General features: G+C 42.1%; 1 protein-coding gene across 3 annotated transcripts in view; it reads right to left on the bottom strand.

The window, feature by feature from the left end:
• Positions 1–17,134, bottom strand: part of PIK3R6 (phosphoinositide-3-kinase regulatory subunit 6) — a 160,469-nt gene that overhangs the window by 89,807 nt on the left and 53,528 nt on the right. The window contains exon 1 of one of the 3 annotated variants that reach the window (XM_088468469.1): positions 15,630–15,693. The exons of the other annotated variants lie outside the window; for them this stretch is intronic. The gene's annotated coding sequence lies outside the window, so the exon portion shown is untranslated. Of the gene's footprint in view, positions 1–15,629; positions 15,694–17,134 lie in introns of those variants that run through there. 3 annotated transcript variants of the gene reach the window in all.

Below are 17,134 nucleotides of genomic sequence, written 5' to 3'. Positions count from 1 at the left end.
AAGTTGCAACCGGTTGCTATTAAATCAGTGTATATTCCTATATAAAATCACAATAAAATGGCATAAAAAAAAACCATTAAGACAAAAAGAAAATATAAAGTTTCTTATGTTTATACTCCAGGGGTCTTTAAATTGGTCCCCTTTATTGGCTATTAGTGTGAGTGGCTTGCTTTAATAATTATTGCAAAAACTAATGTATATTAATAATTACAATTTAACCAGCTGTAATATGCATGATGCAAAGTGCAGTGTTTGTTTTAATCCCGACATATACAGGGCCAGCGATCACAGTAAGCAATTAGATGCGGCAGTAGGGCCATCCTGTCTGAGTTGAATGATTTTATTTTAGATGCGACCACAATTCCAGAACATTGGGGCAAGTCCAGGAGTCTGGGGAAATGGCAGAAGAACCAAACACCAGCCCTGGACATACAGTCAGGTCCATAAATATTGGGACATTGACAGAATTTTCAGATTTTGGCCTCTATTCACCACCACAATGGTTTTGAAATGAAACAAACAAGATGAGCTTTAACTGCAGACTTTCACATTTCGTTTGAGGGTAATTACATCCAAATCGGGTTAACGGTGTAGGAATTACAACAGTTTCAATATGTGCCTCCCACTTTTTAAGGGGCCAAAAGTAATGGGACTATGAACTCAAAAGCTATTTCATGGACAGATGTGGGCTATTCCCTCGTTATTTCATTATCAATTAAGCAGGTAAAAGGTCTGGAGTTGATTCTAGGTGTGACATTTTGCATTTGGAATCAGTTGCTGTCAACTCTCAATATGAGATGCAAAGATCTGTCACTATCAGTGAAGCAAGCTGTCATTAGGCTGAAAAATCAAAACAAACCCATCAGAGAGATAGCAAAAACATTAGGTGTGGCCAAATCAACTGTTTGGAACATTCTTAAAAAGAAAGAACGCATCGGAGAGCTCAGCAACACCAAAAGACCAGGAAGACCACGGAAAACAACTGTGGTGGATGACAAAAAAATTATTTCCCTGGTGAAGAAAAACCCGTTCACAACAGTTGGCCAAATCCAAAAAAAACTCTCCAGGAGGTAGATGTATATGTGTAAAAGTCAACAATCAAGAGAAGACTTCACATGCAAACCATTGGTGAGCCACAAAAACAGGAAGACCAGATTAGAGTTTGCCAAACAACATCTAAAAAACCATTACAGTTCTGGAACAACATCCTATTGACAAATGAGACAAAGATCAACTTGTACCAGAGTGATGGGAAGAGAAGGAAAGGAACTGCTCATGATCCAAAACACACCACCTCATCAGTGAAGCATGGTGGTAGTGTCATGGCGTGGGCATGTATGGCTGCCAATGGAACTGGTTCCCTTGTATTTATTGATGATGTGCCTGCTGACAAAAGCAGCAGAATGAATTCTGAAGTGTTTCGGGCAATATTATATGCTCATATTCAGTCAAATCCTTCAGAACTCGTTGGACGGCGCTTCACAGTGCAGATGGACAATGACCCGAAGCATACTGCAGTAGCAACCAAAGAGTTTTTTAAGGCTAAAACGTGGAATGTTATGCAATGGCCAATTCAATTCAGTGACCTGAATCCGATTGAGCATGCATTTCACTTGCTGAAGACAAAACTGAAGGGAAAATGCCCCAAGAACAAGCAGGAACTGAAGACATTTGCAGTAGAGGCCTGGCACAGCATCACCAGGGATTAAACCCAGCGTCTGGTGATGTCTATGCATTCCAGACTTCAGGCTGTAATTGCCTGCAAAGGATTTGCAACAAAGTATTAAAAAGTGAAAGTTAGATTTAGGATTGTTTAGTTTGTCCCATTAATTTTGGCCCCTTAAAAAGTGGGAGGCACATATAGAAACCGTTGTAATTCCTACACCGCTCACCTGATTTGGATGTAATTACCCTCAAATTAAATCTGAAAGTCTGCAGTTAAATCACATTTTGTTTGTTTCATTTCAAAGCCAATGTGGTGGTGAATAGAGGACAAAATATGAAAATTCTGTCAATGTCCCAATATTTATGGACCTGACTGTATATGAACATATTGGACTCCTTATGTACTGGATAAGTGTATGTTATACAGTATTAATAATTAACCATATAGATGGTATATAGCAGTGCACCCCTAACAGTGCATGTTTTCCATAACTCTTAGTTGGTGCACAGGTGTATTTATTACTTACTGACTAATTTTTAAAGATCCACATGAAGTAAGAATTATTTTATTTCTGATACTGAGGCAATCTTTAAAACATGCAGCTCTAGTAAAATTGTATTATATACTATTGCTATGGTGGTCCAAGCAAAAGGAAACCCCCCCCCCTGTGTTTGCCTATGCCAATGTTATATTCCTAATTTGCAATTTTACATGTATCTTTGAACTAGACTAAATGTATTTTTATTTGATGAATTAGAGAATTTATGTTTAATAAAATCATACAAATATCAAGTTTCTGTGCAAAGATCTAATACAAGTTGATAAAGTTGCTGGCTGAGACATGCCGAGCTTGGCAGAGGAATATATCAGATATAATACTGCCCAACACTATTCTTCCTTATGTTGCAAGAACAATGAGCGGTCTCATTACAAGAGACTCATGCATTGTCTTCCATGCCAAGCACTCCCTGCTAACAACGGTCACTTTATTTGGAAATGCAGAAAATAAAATTCTGGTTAAAGGTTCTTATGTTCAAAAATCCTTCTTTTAAGCTTAGTTGCGAAAGGACCATATAGGCCTTATAGGCCTCTTTTTTTTGTAAATGTGATAATTGGAATCTGTTTTTACCATTACAGCAGAGGTTTCCAAACTCGAGCTCATTCAGACCCGCTCTCTAAATGCGTTTGCTCGCAGCCAGCGTATGCAAACTCTGCGCACACCCAGCAAGGCAGGCGATCGCACGGCAAGGCATTAGCACGCCCACTATGTCTTGGCGTGCGATCACTGTGTGTATGCAGATGCCCACCAGCCTTTCATAAGACGCCCACTTGCGCACGTCATCCCCCTGGAAGTGCTTGAAACCATTGGTTCGTCGAGCACCATCGGATGCGATTGCAGCGCTTGAGGTTGACTATACCCTGCCGCAAGCACTGCGATCACTTCAGTGTGAAATACAACCAGGTGACGCGTACTATGACGCTGCCTGTTAATTATGTACGCCTCTGAAACAGCGTTAAGACGATCAGACATGCCTGCGTTCGCACCTCCACTCCCCCGTTTCCAGTGGCCTGCCCCTGTTACCACCCACAAACGGCTTTACCTGTCATTCATTCAGCTGGGCTGTCTATGCTGGGCGAGTGAACGCTTCCCGATCTCTCGTAGTGGTTCGTGCACGCACACTGCGATGCATGCGCAGAAAGTAACCATCGGCCAGCTACGAGAGAACGCATCCTAACGAGCGGGTCTGCATCAGCTCCTCAGTCCTCAAGGCATCCTAGCGGTTCAGGTTTTAAGGATATCCATGGTTGAGCACAAATGGTTAAATCAAAAGACTGATTTAACCATCTGCATTACAGCATATTAAATTCTATATAAAACAAAATACTATTGTGTGACAATGGATTTCAGCTGAACTCTCCTATTGGCTGATGTATTAGACATCTTTTTTTTTGTAATGTTCATATTAGTAGACACTACAGATTATTAATCAAGTGACATGGGATAGTAAGTCAGAGTTACAGTAAATAAAGATTTAAAAATAGTAGAATGCAACATATAAGAACTGCCAGATTATTCATTAACAAGGCATAAACTAGAACAAAACAAAATCAGAAAAAGGGAAGGGCGGCAAATACAGCACATGCAGCAAAAGGGAAAGAGAGATCACAGGCCGCAAAATCTGCATGATTCAGGATTTACCCGATTTTAAAAGGAAGCCACTCTAGTTACTCTAATATGTATTCTCAGCATCGTTTTGCCGGAAGCGTGGATGCCAAGTTTTCTCAAACATTTTATGAGTGTTTCAAACCATACATGCCTGCTCTCCCGGAAGTCGCGGAAGGGTCACGATTTTTTTTTAGTAACCCCCCGCATCTTCCTAGTGAAGTGGGCAGAATGGGGAAAATTTCAGCGGCGATCTCGGGTCCCTGTGTAAGGGGTGTGGCTGAATGACGCAATTCTTCATGAATCACATTATTTAGCACTGCCTCATATTAAAATTTCCGCCAATTGCGGCAATTTCCATTAAGGGAACGGCGCTTAACGACGCAAAGCGTCAGGCCCCGCCCCTGTTGTAACCCACCTGCTTCTCCTCCCTGGGCTTCTCCCAGGGAGGAGAAAATAAAGTAGGCAAGTATGTATCAAACTCTATTTCTCACAGAAGTAAGGTTTCCAAGGCTAGGGCAATTATGGTAAGGCACAGGACAACAGATGTGTCAAATTAGCTTAATAATGTATTTACAGTATGTGCTACTGGATTTGGCAGTGGCAAAATAAATTTTCTGTCAAAAGAGGAATGTTAATATTAAATGAGAATTTGTATCAGGTCCAGTGCCGTATTAACCAGTGGCTGGGCCCCTAGGCTTTTAGGTAGTTTCGGCCCCCTCTGGCACTTCAATCTTTCACCCCACTACAGTTGACAGCCTGACCCTGGTACGGTAAGTACTAGACCGCAGTACATATCCTATATTCATTTTGAGGGTCTCCTGAAGAATTCTATTTACATTTTTTTACATTTTTATTGTGCAAGTAGAATTTTTCAGGAAAGCCAACTTTGGAGGTATAATTTTTCAATACTGTAATATTTAGAAATTTATGGATATCTCCCTGTGATATGTCTGCGGTGTTGCGTCTACTGATATTGCAGTCACACACTGGGAATGAGATGTGTAAGATGACCCTTGCTGGGGGGGACCTCTTACCGTATGGTGTGTGCACACCATACGTCTCCCTCAGACTGTGGGGGAGCAATGCTATTTCATCTGTCGGGGAGCAATGTAGTTTTTCTGTGGGGGTGCAATGTTATTTCCTCTGTGGGGAGCAATGTTATTTCTCTGTGGGGGTGCAATGTTATTTCCTCTGTGGGGAGCAATGTGTTTTTTTCTGTGGGAGTGCAATGTTATTTCTCTGTGTGGGATCAATGTGTTTTTTTCTCCAGAAGGGGGGAACGGGACTAAGAACAGGACTGCCTTAGAACAGGAAACAGGATAACAGCAGTTGGTTTTACTGTCCCTAATCATATGGTTATGTTAATGTAATTTATTCATAAGGTAGTCTTTTCATTGAGGCCAATCCCCTTATTGTGAGACCAGTCCCTAGAAACAGCCCTGTGGGCCAAGGTACTGTCTATGATAAAAAAAAATGTAAAATACAGTATTCCTTTTGATTTGGGCGCATATTGAGATCTTAGGGTGTCCCATCTCCTGTACCCACCTCGTCTCGAAGGAGAATTTCTCTATGGGAGGATGTACTACAAGGTCACCATCCTCAATGTGCAAATGTAGCAGCTTTATTCTCTCTCGTGGAGGTCTCTTAGCCCCAGTATTCTTGTGTTTAGTTTGCAGAAGTAGAGAAACAGGGTTTTGAGACTTTGACCGGGAAAGTGTGAAATACTATAAGAGTCTGAGGAGGACATTATTACTTTTGATGATTGCTACTCTGCCCAATCAGGAGATGAGGCGCGGGTACCATCTTGATGATATCGAGTAACAGTGGGAAGTTTGAAGAATTTAACTGTTAATATCATTTGGTTATCAGAATATCAAGGTCTTTAATATGAGAGGGCTGCCATTTAAACTTGTCTGTCTCTAGCAGCTTTCTAATGGGTGGAGTAGTGTTTAGATTGAGCATGTCTGAGTCAGATGTGTTCATCTTATATCTGGACAGTGTGCCTGATTCAGAGGTTACTCAAAGGGTGCGAGCGATGATGCGTCTTCGTACACAAGCAACAACTAATAGACTCCACCAATGGGCGTCTCTGTACAAATCCTGATGGCTGCAGTATTGGCATATTTTTGTAGACCCATTGCATACAAAACCTTATTGGGATCAGCGCCCAGCCCTGAATCAGGCCCAGTGTACCGCATATCTTAATCAAGTTTAGGATTATATTATTATCATCAACTTGTCAGGTGCCACAGAGGGAAAACAGGGCATTCATTAAACAATTAAGTTTATTGGATGGTTGAGATAGAAATCTTATATTTGTAAAGAAGATTCGCGCTCTTACATAGAAACGGTGATGTTACATTTTACTCACAATGTGCTGTATACCTGGAAGAGATGGAAGAAGTGCAGCAAAGGTCTCTGCATCGTATATGTAAACTCACTGAGTTGGCCTTTCAAAATAAATTATTTTTTTAATTTTATTTCTTTATTTAGAAAGGCCACAGAAACAAACATGGGAAAACACTTATATAATGAACATTACAAATGAGCTATTTTGTAAACAAAATAGTTGGCAATAAACATAGAGTTGAACAGAAAAATGGCATGTAAAGGAGTTGGCGGAGGGTGAAGGTATAGGGGGGGAACATGAATACCAAGGGGATTAAAATACCATAAAAAATACCAGATGCTGAGCAGGAAGCATTGGAAGGAGGAAGGAGGTACCACTTGGAGAACAACGAAGAAAACTATCTAGCTAGGGTGGTTTGACAAGGTCATGCATTACTACTTTGGGCATAATATGTAAGGGCCATTACTACTGTGTGTGCATAATGTGTAATAGGCATTCCTACTGTGTGATCATAATGTGTAATTGGCATTACTACTGTGGTTTAATCTGTAAGGGGCATTACTAATGTGTGGTCATAATATGTAATTATCATTACTACTGTGGCGTAATCTGTAAGGGGTACTACTAATGTGAGGTCATAATGTGTAAGGGGTATTACTAATGTGTAGCGTAACGTGTATAAGAGACACGACTGTGTAGTGTAATGTGAATAAGGGTCACTACTATGTCTTGTGTCGAAGTGGAAAAATTGCATGCGACCGCAATTCAGTTGTTATCGGACGATTTGGTTGTCCGCTGTCTGATTTATGTTGGTACAAACCATGACGCACCATTGCGTGCGCACGCACCCAGTGTGCGCATGTATCCACACATTCGCACCACACTAAATAGCGAATAATATACAACACTCTCACACTGACAAACACAATATTCATGCAGGGTTTAGTTAGTAATGAGAAACAGCTTCTGTATACATGTCTGAGAAAAGAAATTAAAAAATATATACACCAGGATACTGTGAGTGTTTTACATATAAATTGAGAAGCCCCGCATACAGACAAGTATGGCTGTGGCAATTGAAATATAACCCAGACACTGATATGCACAATTGAATTTGTCTGAATGAGAAGTTAGAAACAATGGTCGGAGGTTTGCTTAAGAAGTACTGACAAGTGTATTCTAAATAGGCAGAGAAAAACCTTTGAATTAGCTATCAGACGAAGTGGCAACGGCAGTCAGCTGGAGGTCTCCACCACTGCTTGAAAGTGAACCTAGCTGCTTGTAACACCTTTCACTGTAGTTTTAAAATATGTTAGAAAGGGATAATATATATATTAAATCCATCATAAATACACTGCATTGCATAACACACACACACACATAGACTTACATGCATAACACACACACATAGACTTTATCATAAGCACTCTACACATAAACGCACCACGCATATTAGCAACTTTACGCTATATTACACATACACAAATTTCCTAAAAGGTTCCTTAGTATAAAGGCTAATATTAGGTTTATTCGTTATTGTATAATGTTATAAAATGCATGTATTTGATATCTAAGGTTTAGTATGTAGAAGCCACATCGTGTTTGGTGCTATTCTAAACCACATTTTATTTGCAGATCTCTGGTTCCATCGGCAAGGAGATCGCAACATGCGTCTGCAAGTTATGGATTATAGAGAATTGTGTCAGAATGTACTTTGTATGTAGTGTCTATTGATTAGTTAAAACACACATAAAGAGCCATTGGAGGGCTGAACTACCATTGTACCAACTGACCTATGACAGAAGAACCAAGAAGAAGAACCAAAAGGATTATGCCAACTCGTTTCTATTGTATTGCCTAATCTCTGCAAGGGTTTATATGCAAGCACCCTGAACCTGTTAGTTAGTCATCATATTCTGTTGACGGAGGCTTCACCTTTGATGCCGGAAATCTGGATCCAGAGCGCCTGCGTAATGTATTGACTGTACCTTGTTTATGTATAATCTTTTGCGCTAATTGTATTTAGATCATAGCGTGTAACTATCTGCTTTTTGGTGAATAATATCCTTTTGTGCTTCGGAACCACAATCCAAGTCTGGAAAGCAATTATTTCTTGTGCGACCTATAACGCCATTTAGCGACATTTAGAGTGTATATATAGGTAGGAATCAATACTTGGAATGTGAATTGGGGGTACTATAGTGTGACCATGCCCTTTCCCTTTGAGACCAAACCCTTTTTTCAGCTGTGCGCCTGTAACACGCACTGTTCCTGTTAACAATATGGGGGGGGGGGATAAACTTTCTGGCACAGGGCACCAAAATGTCTAGTTACAGCTCTGGGTGCACGTACACCGGTAAAAACTACTTTCCCAGGACTCCAGGGCTCCCGGCCCCTTGTAATAGCAGGCAAGTCCCCCGGAATCGCTGGCCCCCCACGCCTGCATGTGGTCCAGGGGTGCGATGACGTGATTAGGCTATGTGTGAAAGGGGTATATGTGTAGCTGACTAATTTTCAATCCAACAATGCTAGCAGGTGCAAATTGTTATTGGAGCTTTTGAAGCAGGTTCACACTACAACTCACTCAGGCAGGTGTAAAGCTGCATACACACGGTACGATCTGCACAACCAACGATATTGCTGAACGATTTCCCTTGAACTTTCTGTAGTGCAGGACAAACTATATTAGGTGTACACACTGAAAGATATCTATGATAGATATCTTTCAGTGAAGTCATCCTGCCACATCTCTGAACAGGCAAATCGTGATGAAATCGTCCAAGTTGGCCTGCATGTACCGCCACCTGTAGATATAGTTATCGTCCATGCGGGAACGCGCATCGTTGGTGGTTCACTGCATAAAAATGAACGATTTACCGTTGAACAATATCGTTATTGATCATATTGTTCATAGATATCGTACCGTGTGTGTGCACCATTAGATGTTTTAGCAACTAAAGAGTTCAATCACAATCAAGCTTTTTACATTGCAGAGTTTCCTGTGGATCTGCAAAACATCATTTCCCATCCCCCTGTAACACAAGTTTGACCTTGAGTATCCTGGAACTTTTTTAGACCAATTGATTTTGGATGAAAAGTCTGTTCACTGTGTTATTTTTTCTCATTCCATGGACACCTTGTATGCCCCCCTCCCACTCACTATAAAAGGCATTCTATTTTCTGTAGATGCATTTTAACTAAATGAGAAAAATCTAGCATGTAACATCACGGTAAAGAGTAGCCACAACTAGAAACTTACTATGGAAAATAATGTATTTCAGCAAGAGCTGAAAATCTGTGGCAGATTACTAACTTCACTTATCAGATGCACAACAAATGCAGCAGAGCAATTATGTTTTAAGCCCAGTCACAAGTTTTGCTATATGTGCAAAACAATATAACCACTACAATCCAAAAATAAATACATTTTAAAAAAGCCATATCTTTGTAACTTAATGTACAGTCATGTATGTGACCAGACTGCATTGCATTCCATTAACCTTGCCTTATTTAATTGTTATTTATTGACATTTATATAGTCAAGCACTGTGGTTCCCAAACTTTTTTGAGTCACGGCGCCCTAGAGTATCAGATTTTTTCCACGGCACCCCTGAGCCAAAAGTTTCTTATTGAGAAATTCAGAAAAAAATGAAATGAAGTAAAATGTGCTTCTATGTCACCTTTTAGGTTCTGTTATGTGGTGGTTGACAGGGCTGCTCTTCTTTTTGTCCACACATTCTTTGATTGGCAGTGATTAGCACTGGATTTGCCTATCACACTGACTAAAATTCATTTTATTGGGTACTGGACCTCCAAACCAATGCACCCCTGTAAGTGTCCTGAGGCACCCCAGGGTGCCATTGCACACAGTTTGTGAACCACTGGTCAAGCATATTCCATTGTTCTTTACAATTGGGAACAAAACAGTAATAAAATGAGACTGGATATTAACTGACAGACTGAGAGGTAAAAGGGTCCTGCTCACAAGCGTACAGGGGTATGCTCCAAGCAGAATACAGCTCAGACCAAACTTTAAATATTGATAATTGGTCTCTATGAGAACACAATGACCACAAACACCCATTTAGTCCAACACAGGGAGTGCACATCAGAGAACATACATGGAATAGAAATAGTGCTCAATGTGGCTGATGCAGAAATGGCCGCACACTGGTTTGCGTAGCATGAATTTGTACCGCGCATGTTCAGAATGCAAATGCTTTGTACATAGGTCAAACCTTACAACCAAAGAGGCAAAACAGGGGAGGGAAGAGGCATTCTTATCTAGACCAAGATCAGGTAAGCTAGGTACACACTATAAGGGTGGGGTACACATCTAAACTACCGGCAATCATGCCGATGGTCAGGGCGATTTGCCTTGACCCTGGACATCGCATAAGTGCTGGGACACACTTAAAAGATTTAATGAACGACGGAACGATAACTGTCTTTCATTAATATGTACAACCTCACATGCGATATTGTGTGATTGGCTGTGCAGCACGGCAATCACACAATATCACATGTGACCACGGGAGTGCGCAAATCGGGCATACACACTGCACGATATGCCCAATTTGTTCCGGTTTGGCCAAATCGGTCAAATCGTGGTGATATCGTTCTGGTGTGTACCCACCCTAAGATTATCTGTCCAATCTGACTGGTTGGAACAAAAATCTGGTAATGTATGGGAGCAAATGAAAATCAACCATTTGTTCGCAAACACTGGAAAACAGATAAAAATGGACGTTCAGACAAATTGGTTATATCCATTTGATTTAACCAATTTGTCTGACGACCATGTTCGTCCGTTTTCCTGTGTTTGGGAGCAAACTGTCAATTGTCATTTCTCCCATACATTATCAGATTTCCAACCAGTCAGATTGGAGAGATAATCTTATTGTGTGTATCTAGCTTAATGTGTTTTGACTGTGGTTTGGCTGCGGTTTTGCTATCTGCAGATTTACTAAGGCCAAACCGCTGCAAAACTGCCAAACACATTTTAGAATAGAATAGAACAGGGCTGCCATTTAGAAACCGCTGCAAAACCGCCACCAAACCCCCGGGTTTAAAACAGAATAGAACCCGCCACCAAACCGCCGGGGTTTAGAATAGAATAGCACCCGCTGTCAAACCGCCGCTTAGTAAATTTTGCCCTTAGTATCTACAGGAAGACACACGGTTGGACTGGCACAGAACATCTACCTACAACACCCCTCTTCAATCTAGTTTGAATCCATTATTGCAGGACAGATGTTTTGATCATCAACAACCAAAGAGGTGGAGTGACTATGGGGGTCATTCAGACCCGCTCGCGAGCGCAGGACGCTCGCAAGCGGGTCGATGTTCCCCCACTGCGCATGCGCACAACGGAGGGAGCTCCGTCATGCGCATGCGCGAGACCCGGAGAGCGACGGGCTCTCCATCGCTCCGGGTCTCGCACCAAAGGGGGCGTGCTCTCGATGTTGATTGACAGCACGCCCCCTTTGGTGGGCGTGCCGGGGGCGTGCCTGCCAGACGGAGGCGTTCCCATGGGAACGCCTACTGTCTGAAGCCGGCCCTACTGACATCACTAGTGATGTCAATGGGAGTGATTTTGGCTCTGATAGAGCCAAAATCACTCCAGGGCTTGCGGCAGCGAGACCCTACCGGTCAAGACCATCGCGACCATCATCATGGACGCTCGCATATGCTGTGGGTGGTCACCCACAGCTATGCGAGCGGCCAGGAGGCCGCTCCATTTTCATGGAGGAGGGCACTGATTCAGAGCGAGCGCTCTGGTCAGAACGTTCGGCTCTGAATCAGGCCCTATGTACCTTGGAAGTTTCCCTAAATCCTCTTATTGTTTTTGGGAATCCTGACACTAAAATCTAGCCCTTGCCCCTAAAGTTCTAACTAATGTCCGTTGTGTTATTAAATCTGTTCTGCATCATCACAAAAACTGTACAGCATTTGTTTTACATGAGGGCTAATAAGGCCAGAGACCATGCAGATTCAGTTTCATTTGCCAAATGTCATTAGTTAATTAGAACTTGTTCATCCATATTCTTTCCAAGTGGAAATCAGGTGATGTGTGTGAAGACCAGGGTCATGTGAAAGGACAAAATATGAGTATCTCAGTGGTTAAAGGCGCTAAGACCTATAATGAGAGATTTTAGTTAGAGAATCTTCTGTTTTTTTGTGATCATGGGCATAAAAATTAGGTTCAGCATGGGAACAGTACCTGCAAAATGTGTTTAACATATGTCTAAATTAGGGACGTGCGCTGACCCCATGTTTTGGTTTTGGATCTGGATTCATCTTCGTGTTTTGGTTTTGCAAAACCACCCTCAAGTGTTTTGGATCTGGAATATTTTTTTTTTTATATAAATTAAAAAAAGATTTTGTTTTTTTATTACAAAAAAACAGCTAAAATCATATAATTTTTGCAATCCAAAACTGGATTTAAAATCTGAATTCAGAACCGCTGTAATATTAGAGCTGTGACTCGGATTTATCCAGATCTCCTCAGAAGATTAGAACCGCCACTCGCATCTGTCCGGATTCATGAAATTCAGGTGAATTCAGATCTCTGCAGAACCGAACCGCACATCTCTAGTCTAAATGAAAGCAAAATTATATTGGCAAAAATGGTAATACCGTTACATGGATGGTGTAATCTATTGCATTACTGCCTTACAGACTTGGATTTAATTCCCATCAAGACCCTAATGGTGTGGAGTTTGTATATTCTCCCTGTACTTGCGTGGGTTTCCTCCAGCAGCATTGGTTTATTCCCACAATCCAAAAATATACTGTAGGTTAATTGGCTCCTGACAAATATTACATATATGTAAGCGTGTGTACACGTGGTAGGGAATATAGGGCGTCATTCAGACCCGCTCGCGAGCGCAGGACGCTCGCAAGCGGGTTGATGTTCCCCCACTGCGCATGCGCACGATGGAGGGAGCTCCGTCGTGCGCATGCGCGAGACCCGGCGAGCGACGGGCTCTCCATCGCTCCGGGTCTCGCACCAAAGGGGGCGTGCTGTTGATGTTGATTGACAGCACGCCCCCTTTGGTGGGCGTGCCGGGGGCGTGCCTGCCAGACGGAGGCATTCCCATGGGAACATCTACCGTCTGAAGCCGGCCCCACTGACATCACTAGTGATGTCAGTGGGAGTGATTTTGGCTCTGATAGAGCCAAAATCACTCCAGGGCTTGCGGCAGCGAGACCCTACCGCAGGGTCTCCGTCGCAAGCCCGATGGTCGCGATGGTCAAGACCATAGCGACCATCATCATGGACGCTCGCATATGCTGTGGGTGGTCACCCACAGCTATGCGAGCGGCCAGGAGGCAGCTCCATTTTCATGGAGGAGGGCCCTGATTCAGAGCGAGCGCTCTGGTCAGAGCGTTCGGCTCTGAATCAGGCCCATAGATTGTAATCTCCACTGGGGCAGAGAGTAATGTAAATGACCAAATATTATCTGTTGAAAATGTATGCACTATATAAATAACTGGTAATAAATAATAAATAAATGCATATGCCGCATTAGATGTAACACCATTTCCCGACTACTTGGAAGTGAGAGTATTGAAAAGTTTAAAAGACTAAAAAAACAACGTGCTTTTCTGATGACCCATAAAACAAGTAGTAAACCCTGAAACCGCTTTTTTTATACATTTGAAACTACTTAATAATAAATAATTATATGAAATAATTTCCTGTGGTCCCGCTTTCTTATACTAAAAGAAATATTACACCAGGACCGGCTCTAGGGGTGTTCGACCAGTGCGGTCACACAGGGGCACCACCCGTAGAGGGACGGCACCCCTCCTCAGCATCCCGATTGCAGCGGGACAGTACTGTTCTGCTGTTCCACCCGTGGGCCGAAGTGGCCTGCGGATGGTCAAATCGGGAGGTTGGGGCAACCAACGCGCGGCAACCATTCACTGACGGGACAGGGCTGGGGGAAGCCCAGCCAGTGATGGAGTGCCCAGCCCGCATGACAAGCCTCCAAATAACGTCACACAGGGGGCAAGGCCTATGGTAATTAGGCCACACCCCCAAATTCGGTCGCGCAAGGTTTCGCCGCGCGCGATGTTAGGGCGCCTTCTCAAGGGCCGGCACAGGGTGCTCCGTACCCTGGAGCCAGCCCTGCAAGAATCTAAGCAGATGATATACCTGTTCCTGAGAGAACACCACCCTTTCTTTACATTACCTTTTTTAAGAGGACCTTGTATCTGCCTCATAATCTCTCAGTGGCTGCAACCATTACCATATTTGTCTGTGTAAGGGGAGTGGTGCAAATCACACTCTTCAATACAAGATAGACTGTGTAATATATTGCAGAATATGGTATGAAGGATAAAGGAGAGTGTATACACTATGATATAATGTACAGCACAGTGGAGGGGATGAAGGACAACATACTGTATATTGGATAGAAGCGTACAAAGTGTAGAAGAGAGTGTGCAGGAGTATATATACTAAAGAGTACAGTACAAAGCTAAGAGGTGAATGTAGTGAACAAAAAGATAAACTAAACTAGAGAGTCTACTACAAAACTGAAGAGTATGAAGGACAGAATATATTAAAATGTGTTGTACAAAGCAAAGAAAAGTATGTGGTTCACAAGATACTGTATATCGGGGAGAATGGTCAAAGCACAGAGAAGTCTGTGGACTTGTGGACAAAATACATTGTATAGTACATATAAATCAGATAGGAGAGTGTGAATGCAAATATATACTGGAAAATAGAATACCAGGAGCAGTAGAGAAAGTGCTGGACAAGCTATAAAGGAGAGGAGACTACATAGGAAATAGACAGGAGAGTATGGTGGACAGGGGAGTACAAAGCACAGAGGAGAATGTGAGTAACAAAATATCCTACAGTATACACAAAAGTCCAGAGGAGTGTGCTGAGTACAATATATAATAGTGCACAGGAAAGTACAAAGCACAGACGAGAATGCTAATGACAACATCTAGTGCACAGGAGAGTACAAAGCACAGTGGAATAGTGTGGACGGCAAGATAGAGTAATGTACAAAGCTTAGATAAGAGGCTGGAGGACCAGATACAGTATACTGGAGGAAGGAAGGAAGAGTACAGAGCACGGAGGTGAGTGCAGAAGACCCTATATACCAACAAGTTGAGTACAAAGTGCATAAGAGAATGTGGTCACAAAAGTGTAAGATAGTGAGCAGAGTGAGGACTATGTCAGATAAGAAATAGAATAAAGCCTATAGCAGAGTATATACAGACAAATGTTAAAGGAAATGTTGAATCAACAACTAAAATTAGAAAGAAATGGCTGAGGATAAAATAGGCCACGTGGAGTGGGAGAAGGAAGAGCAGGCAGTGTATCACAGCTGGCATACAGGTTGGTATGAGTGGAGGAATAGGTTTTGGAACAGTTTGGTCAGAACGAAAACATATTTGTGTATACTGATGGGTCCTACCTGAGCCCTCTAGACACCAGATCTCCCAGCCTTCGGCATCAATCCACAATAAACCCAAACACACAGAGCCAAGGGAACGATGTGCATCTGGGCTCACGGTGACTCACTACAGCTGAATAATGAGCCAGTTGTCTACAGTTACACGCTGTGTAAAAGACTTTTGAAAGCCCTAATAAGGGGGAATGTCATTACTGGGAGCATCTCAGCTGAAGGCAAGCTGTGCGGAGTTGTGATGGGGTTGCACATACCCTCGCATGAGTATCACGCAGGGCTTAACTCTTTCTCAGCAAGTAAATATAGCAGCTGCTCCTGTTATGTACTCCTTACTGAGGGTTAACATTCTGTATGCACTCATGCTGAGCTAAAAGTTATCACTTCTAATGGAATATTTTAGAGCTTTCCTAAGATCAATACAGCATGAGTGATACCAGGCAAAGTCCAGATATCAAATATTCATGAATAACACGCAATGTTAACTAGTTTCTTCTTACTTTGCACAAGCAATGACTGCTTTATTACAGTCCAGCAGAGATTATTAAAAAAAACAAAAACATTTGTAGCCTTCTGTAATTCCAGAAAATGTAAGTGGCTCTTGGTATATTGCATAGAGAGCTATTTAGCAGTGCAATACAAGTTGTATGTGGTATTTCAGCCAACTACATGGTTATATTAGGCACACTGCAAACACTGCAGAATATGTAGGTGCTATATAAATAAATAACAGTGATCCAAATACCCCATAACACACTAATGGCTTATCTAATAACATGATGCTATAACCTACAGCAACCAACTAATGGTGTAGTGGTTAGTATTACTACCTCACAGCACTGAGGTCTTGAGTTCAATTCCCGGTTTTATGGTACATCTGTGTGGAGTTTGTATGTTCTATATGTGTTTACGTGGGTTTCCAACGAGTGCTCCAGCTTCCTCCCATGCTCAAAAAGAAAACCCATAAAGGTAGGTTAGCTGGCTTTTGTCAAAAAGTGACCCTAGTGTAAGTGTTCATGTGATAGGAAATATAGATAGTAAGCACCACTGGGACAGGGTCTGATGTGAATGACTGAAATATTCTCAGAAAAGCACTGCGGCATAGGTGTACTTTATATGAATAACTTAATAAATAAATAATATCTAGTTTTGTCAGATTATTGTAGTCAGACTAGCTAGCCTGTAATGTAATTGGTTGCATTGGTTACAACATGTGATTGCTCTTTGCATCATGTTTTTAAATTGGCCCTTTGTACCAGTAGAACAAGAGGTATTGCAGCAGCTATTTTGCTATGCTATTATTAAATCATATATTTACTTATGCATGTTCAATGACAAATTATTGATTTGATTGCTGTTTCTTGGTATACTCTTCCCTGACTACCAGCATAGCTGTGAAAAAGCTGGTGCCGTAGGCACAGCTTAGAAGGGGTGTGACCACATGGACCAATAAGAGGCTACTGGCCTAAAGGGGCACATCCACTAGACGATCTCTACTCCCTGTCCAATCTCTA

This window comes from Taudactylus pleione, unplaced genomic scaffold (genome assembly GCF_031769625.1).
Source record: "Taudactylus pleione unplaced genomic scaffold, aTauple2 ptg000012l, whole genome shotgun sequence".
NCBI lineage: Eukaryota > Metazoa > Chordata > Amphibia > Anura > Myobatrachidae > Taudactylus > Taudactylus pleione.
This window is presented reverse-complemented; position numbering and strand designations above follow the sequence as displayed.